The sequence below is a fragment of the Arvicanthis niloticus genome, chromosome 26 (genome assembly GCF_011762505.2).
Source record: "Arvicanthis niloticus isolate mArvNil1 chromosome 26, mArvNil1.pat.X, whole genome shotgun sequence".
In the NCBI taxonomy this organism is placed as follows: domain Eukaryota; kingdom Metazoa; phylum Chordata; class Mammalia; order Rodentia; family Muridae; genus Arvicanthis; species Arvicanthis niloticus.
In genome coordinates this window covers 35,573,928-35,580,995 of record NC_133434.1, presented here as the reverse complement: position 1 = coordinate 35,580,995, position 7,068 = coordinate 35,573,928, and the positions used below count along the sequence as shown (strand labels likewise).

At 46.4% G+C, this 7,068-nt stretch overlaps 1 long non-coding RNA gene across 1 annotated transcript; it reads right to left on the bottom strand.

Moving 5' to 3' along the window:
- Positions 1–1,258: 1,258 nt before the first annotated feature.
- Positions 1,259–5,767, bottom strand: LOC143439389 (uncharacterized). Its single transcript, XR_013107652.1, has 4 exons — positions 5,556–5,767; positions 4,238–4,307; positions 2,554–2,677; positions 1,259–2,294 (listed from the first exon to the last, which is right to left on the bottom strand). It is a non-coding gene; the product is annotated as an uncharacterized LOC143439389 (long non-coding RNA).
- Between the last annotated feature and the right edge of the window lie 1,301 nt (positions 5,768–7,068).

The following is a 7,068-nucleotide window of genomic DNA, read 5'->3' as shown; positions in this document are numbered from 1 at the left end:
GCAGGCAGGCAGTAGGCAGGCAGGCAGGCAGGCAGGCAGGCAGGCAGGCAGGCATGGCACTGGAGCAGTGGCTAAGAGCTCACATCTGATTTGCAAACATAAGACAAAAAGAGAGCTTGTAATGGAACAGGCTTTTTAAAAACTCAAAGCCCATCCCTAGTGACGCACCTCCTCCAACACGGCCAAACCTAATCCTTCCCAAGCAGTTCCACCAACTGTGGACTAAGCACTTAAATATACTATGTCTACAGGACCACTCCCATTCAAACCACCACACGTGTCTTTTTGTCATTCCCATTGTGTAAGTTGTTTTAGGGCTGCTGCAGAGACAGCTCATCAGTTAAGAGTGCTTGCTTCTCTTCCAGAAAACCAGAGCTGTTTTCCCAGCTCCCACCTTGGACAACCTATATCCACCTGTCACTACTCCAGCTTCAGGGAATCTGACGCCCTCTTCTGCCCTCCACCAACACCTGCTTGTATGTACGTACACACGTATAAATAAATAATAAAATAAATCTTAATTTTTAAAAATATTTTACTTTCTGTGTACGGATATTTTGTCTGCATGTATGTCTGTAGACATGCCTAGTGTCTGTAGAAAATAGCACTGAATCCTCTGGAACTGGAGTTACAGAAAGTTATGAGCTACCGCATGAGTTCTGGGAATCAAATCCTGGTCCTTTACAAGAGCAGCAAGTGCTCTTAACGAGTGAGCCATCTCTCCCAGGCCCAATAAAATAAATCTTTTTTTTTTTTAAAGAATCTTTTTTCTTTTTTAAAGAATTTATTATTTTATGTATGAGTACACCATAGTCTCTTCATGCACACCAGAAGAGGGTGCTAGATCCCATTACAGATGGTTGTGAGCCACCATGTGGTTGCTGGGAATTGAACTCAGGACCTCTGGAAGAGCAGAGTCAGTACTCTTAACCACCGAGCCATCTCTCCAGCCCCAATCTTTTTTTTTTTTTTTTTAAAGTGATTTTAACACTTTTCCTTGATTGGGTTATATAAATGTAAACAATTCAACATTAAAGCTATGGGAGACTATAAATGCAAACTAAGTTCCTTGTCCATCCCTGTCCTCAAACCATTCATGATTTCTTCTAGGAAGTGGCTAGTTTCCTGTGTATTCTTCTAAGGATATTCTACACATTATGCACAAGCATGCACACACGCGCGCATGTGCGCGCACGCGTGTGTGCGCGCGCACGCGTGTGTGCGCGCGCGCGCACACACACACACACACACACACACACACACACACACATACAGTGGCAAGTTCTCCTGGATTAGCCAGGCAGGATCTCCCTGCTAAGAGGTCTGAAGATGGATATTCAAGAGGAGAGCAGCCACAGCCCTGACACCTTCCCGCTGTGACTGACTCTGGCCAGCTGGCTCTTTATGCCTGTTGGTCACCAGTGGGTGGCCTGCTCCACAGTCACCCCCACACTAGAAGTTTGGAAACAAAAACAGCAAGCAGGTAAAGGGCAAAGACGGCTGAGCTGAGACGCAAGGGCTCTCAGGTGTCTTCTGCTGTCTCCTGTTTACATCCAGTGACCACAACGGCGTCATGTGGCCAGTTGGAGAGAGCTGGGGAAGTGGAATATTTTATCTGGACTCATTGCTACTCCAAACAACAGTTTTCTAGTTAAAAAGTAACAGTGAATAAGTCCACACTCCGTCTGCCCATTTTATTTCTTGAAATGCACACCTCCAATGTCAGTTAGATCCATTTATTCCCTTTTACATTTAATCAAATAAGAACATGGTGCCTATTTTTGTGGTACAGATTGATTGATTGTTGATTGATTGCTTGATTGATTGATTGATTGATTGATTGATTGTGACAAGGTTTCTCTGTGTAGCCCTGGCTGTCCTGGAACTCAGAGATGTAGACCAGGCTGGCCTCGAACTCAGAGATCCACCTGCCTCTGCCTCCTGAGTGCTGGGGTTAAAGGCGTGTGCCACTACTCAGCTTGTTTCCAATTTTATAAAAGCATGTTATTGTTTTTTTTAAGCTGAACATAAAGCCACCCAGAATAAAACTACATTTCCAAGCAAGCTTTCATTTAGGTATGAGGCCATGTAGGTGAGCTCTGGCCTGGGGGTCCAGAGGAAAGAAAGGTGACATCCGTGTCTCTGTAAAGCACACTATGTGTCTTCCTCCCCTTCTGTGTCTTCTTCCTTTCATTGTTCAAAGTCAAATAGATTCAGTTTTCTTCCATGGCAGTCTACATCAATGGGACCCAGTATGTGAGCCACTTCGTCTCTGCACTCAATAGCTTTTTCTCCTTAAATAAAACACAGAATCTCAGCTTCGATTATGCTCTTCCCACAAATGACATCATTGGTCTTCTCTTTGTAGTTAGAAGGAGTTGACTCTTTTCTCACTTTCACGGGTGCGAGCACACACACACACACACACACACACAAATACACACACAGGGGGAGGAGGAAAGGGACAGAGGGAGATTAAGAAATAAATCTTAAGGGGGAGGGGTGTTGAAAAAGTGTGGCCCAAGTAAGCATGAAGAATCATCAAATACTCACAAACCGCTCGCCGTAAGTATATGCGTTTTCTTTTTTTTCCTAGTGCAGGACCAGTTTCATCAAAACATCAGCAGACTTCACGCTTACAGGAAGAAGGTGGACAGTCACTCATGGCTTCCCAGTCCTGTGACAGAGGATGGTAAGTGGACCTGTGACAGCGCACCAGTGCCTCTTGACATCAAACCTCCATTTGTTTATAATGTGGGGCAGCTGACCTACAGCCACCTCTGCTTTCTGCATGCAGACTGTGTGTGAGTGTGAGAGTCTGTGTGCATGTCTGTGCATGTGTGTGTACAACTGACCTACAACTACCTCTGCTTTCTGCATGTAGTCTGTGTGTGAGTGTGAGAGTGTGTTTGTCTATGCGTGTGTGTGTGTGTGTGTACAGCTGACCTACAACTACCTCTGCCTTCTGCATGCAGTCTGTGTGTGTATGTGTGTACATGTCTGTGTGTGCAGGTTTGCATGTGTGTGTGTGTCTATGTGCATGTCTGTGTGTGCAGGTTTGCATGTGTGTGTGTGTCTATGTGCATGTCTGTGTGTGCAGGTTTGTGTGTGTCTGTGTGCACATCTGTATGTGCAGGTTTACATGTGTGTGTCTGTGTGCACATCTGTGTGTGCAGGTTTACATGTGTGTGTCTGTGTGCACATCTGTGTGTGCAGGTTCACATGTGTGTGTCTGTGTGCACATCTGTGTGTGCAGGTTCACATGTGTGTGAGTGTCTGTGTGTGCAGGTTCACTTATGTGTGAGTGTCTGCATGTGTGTGTGTCTATGTGCATGTCTGTGTGTACAGGTTCACATGTGTGTGTATGTGTGCATGTCTGTGTGTGCAGGTTCACATGTGTGTGTGTGCATATGTCTGTGTGTGCAGGTTCACATGCGTGTGTGTCTGTGTGCATGTCTGTGTGTGCAGGTTTACATGTGTGTGTCCATGTGCACATCTGTGTGTGCAGGTTTACATGTGTGTGTCCGTGTGTACATCTGTGTGTGCAGGTTCACATGTGTGTGTCTGTGTATGCAGGTTCATATGTGTGTGTGTGCAGGTTCACTTATGTGTGAGTGTCTGCATGTGTGTGTGTCTGTGTGCATGTCTGTGTGTACAGGTTCGCATGTGTGTGTGTCTGTGTGTATGCCTGTGTATGCAGGTTCTCATGTGTGTGTCTATGTGCATGTCTGTGTGTGCAGGTTCACATGTGTGTGTCTATGTGTTTGTTTGTGTGTACAGGTTCACATGTGTGTGAGTGCATGTGTATATGTCTATATGCATGTCTGTGTGTACAGGTTCTCATGTGTGTCTATGTGCTTGTTTGTGTGTGCAGGTTCTCATGTGTGTCTATGTGCTTGTTTGTGTGTGCAGGTTCTCATGTGTGTCTATGTGCTTGTTTGTGTGTGCAGGTTCTCATGTGTGTCTATGTGCTTGTTTGTGTGTGCAGGTTCATGTGTGTGAGTGTCTGCACGTGTGTGTGTCTATGTGCATGTCTGTGTGTGCAGGTTCACATGTGTGTGTCTGTGTGTGCAGGTTCACATGTGTGTGAGTGTCTACATGTGTGTCTCTGTGTGTGTACAGTTGCACAGGCACAGTGCAGGAGGTGTCTGAACTCCAGGAGACAGACTCCACAGCTGGTGTGACATGTCATCTGCTGCTCATTACTCCCTCACAGCTTGGAAGCTCCTCGTATTACCAAAGTCGCTCCTGTCCTTCAAGGCTAGCCTTCTAGCCTTGCGCCATCGTCACTGGCGGAGGCCACGTTCCTAAGAAATACAAAGGAGGCCATCAGTCTGGAGATACAGCCAAGTGAAGGAGCATGCTTACATGATTTAACATGCTTGCACTGCTTAACATGCAAGATCCTGGCTTTACACACATACTGCACACACACACACACCAAGTAAGATGGTGATAACCACCATTCCGTAGTAAGAAGTGCACAGCCCTGTCCCTCTCAGCAACTCTCTGCTTACTCATTTGCATTTCTTCTCTTCTCTCTTTTTTTTTACATTCTTTCTTTCTTTCTTTTTTTTTTTTTTTTTTTTTTTTTTTTTTTTTTTTTTTGAGTATCTCTGGTCGGCCTGGAAATCACAATGATTGACTTGCGTCTACTTCCAAGTGCTGGAAGGCCTGGCTTTATTTACCTCTGTTATTTATAAAAAAGTATATATTTTCCATTATGATGGTGCATGCCTTTAATGCCAGGTCTTAGGATGCATAATCAGGCAGACCTCTGTTGAATTTCAGGCCACCCTGACCTACACAGCAAGTCCTAGGCCAGCCAGGTTACACAGTGAGACTTTCTCAAAAATAAATATATAGAAAGGAAGGAAGGAAGGAAGGAAGGAAGGAAGGAAAGAAGGAAGGAAGGAGATTACTAGTGTGTGTGTGTGTGTGGAGGTCCGAGGACATGCAGGAATCGTTTCTCTTCTCCCATCATGGATTCCTGGGATGGAACTCAGGTCATAAGGCTTATTATACCTGATAAACTGTCCACATACAAACGTTTCATATTTTTGAGACAAGTTCTCCCTTTATAGTTCAGGCTGGTTTTAGACTTAACTGTGTAGCCCAGGCTAGACTCCAACATACATTCCTCCTGTCTCTGCATCCTGAATGCTGAGATTGCAGGCATGTACCACCACACCCAGCCTGAAATATCTGAATAAGTACATTTATCTGAATTTGAAGGGCCTTGGGGAAACCAGGAAACCATCGGTAGGAAAGCAGTATTTGCATTTTAAGAGCTGGAAAGCCTCCAGCTGACTGCTTGGGTTTATGTCTGGATGGCCCTGCCTCTTGGGAACTGTGCCATTCCACAAGTGACTTACCTGTTCTTAGCTTCTCTTTCCTTATCTTTAAAGTGAAAATAATAGTACACACTTTATTACTGGGAGGAGCTGACCAGCCTTTCAGTGACCAGAGCATCTCTGATGTTCAAAGGGTGTGGGCAGCCAGGGAGAATTATCCAACTAATAGTATAATTACCTTATTACGTTAACAGTACCTACTTCAAAGGGATATTGAGAGGAAGGTACACGGTGCAGAGAACTTCACCACAGAGCCTGGTAGTGCACGCTGTCGGCATTATTCAGGTCCCTATTTTGCAGATGAAGAAATCAAACCCTTGATGCAGAGTATGAAGCTACTGGGTGGCAGAGCTGGCCCTGGAGTCCAGGCGGGTCCAGTATCCTCCAGCTGCCCAGCTGGGATTCAGACAACTCCCCCCACCCCACCCCCGCCAGAAGGCACCCTGGGAACGGAAAGCTGGCCGCCCTCCAAATCCTAGGGCGCCCTGGAGCTGAGTCCTGCTGCCCCTCCCCCCACGGGGGGAACAAAGTGCACTTCTGCAGTTGGGGGAACATTCCAGCAAACCGAAAGCCCTGCGATGATGACCCAGTGGCTGCTTCCCGCAGAGGGGCAGGCGAACATCGTGGGCCCCAGGCTGGGCTGCGGGACCGCCTGCGCCTGCCCGGGTGTGCACCCGCAGTTGCACACAAGGAATCCTCTGCCAGGTTAGTGATGCTTGGCCAGGACAGGCGCCCCGCCAAGCGCACAGCTCGCTCCTGCTCTCTCTACCGCCCCAGCTCTTTCTGTTCTGGAAAATAAGGACAAGGAGAGCCTGCAGAGTGAGCTCTTGTGATCCCACTGTAGATGACAGCCTTTAATTTTGGTTGTTACCACCCCCATTCCCCAACACACACACACACACACACACACACACACACACACACACACACACACACACACCTTTTCCCAGTATTTGTACACAAGGCCACATGGATGCAGTGGGTTAACAATGATGTCCCACCATTGTGCGGTTGATCTTTAATCCACAGTTTTATGTTAACAGAAACTTGTAGGATTCCCTTTTGGGTCTCTCTCCCAGAATCCCCAGCTCCTCTGATTTGGCCCTTTGCGGTTCTAACCCCTGATCAACAGATTCCCTGCGTTTCTACTCACTACTCGGTTGAAAGACCGAAAGACCCATCTGTACTGGAAAGGCATTGGCTTTTGGCAAATGCAACGTCATGCAGCCATTACTACAGAATCGTCCTCCCCTTTCAGCCTGTGCTGGTTGGTGTTAACTCAACTTGATATGCTCTAGAGTTACCCCAAGACGGGCCTCTGGACATGTCTGTGGGGGCTTATCTTGACTTTTTTTTTTTTTTAACGGAGGTGGGAATACCTACCTACTGTGGGCAGAACCATTTCCGGTGCTGGGATCTTGTACCCAGTACAGGAAGAGCCAGAGCTGGGCAGCAGTTGAGTTGACTTCTCCACCTTGAACTGTGAGCTAAAACACACCCTTCCCTCTCAAATTGTTCTCGTCAGAGAGAAAAATAGGTAAGACACAACCCCGAAACATCACTGTGGTTTTCTGGGTTTGTTTATTTTTCTTATTTCTTTATGTTTTCATCTCTATGTTTCTGATTGTCCCAGAATGCCCTGTGTGTCTTTTTTAGAATTGCTCCCCTCTCTAAGCAGTATGTTCTTAAGTTTCTTTCATGTTTTTTTTTCATA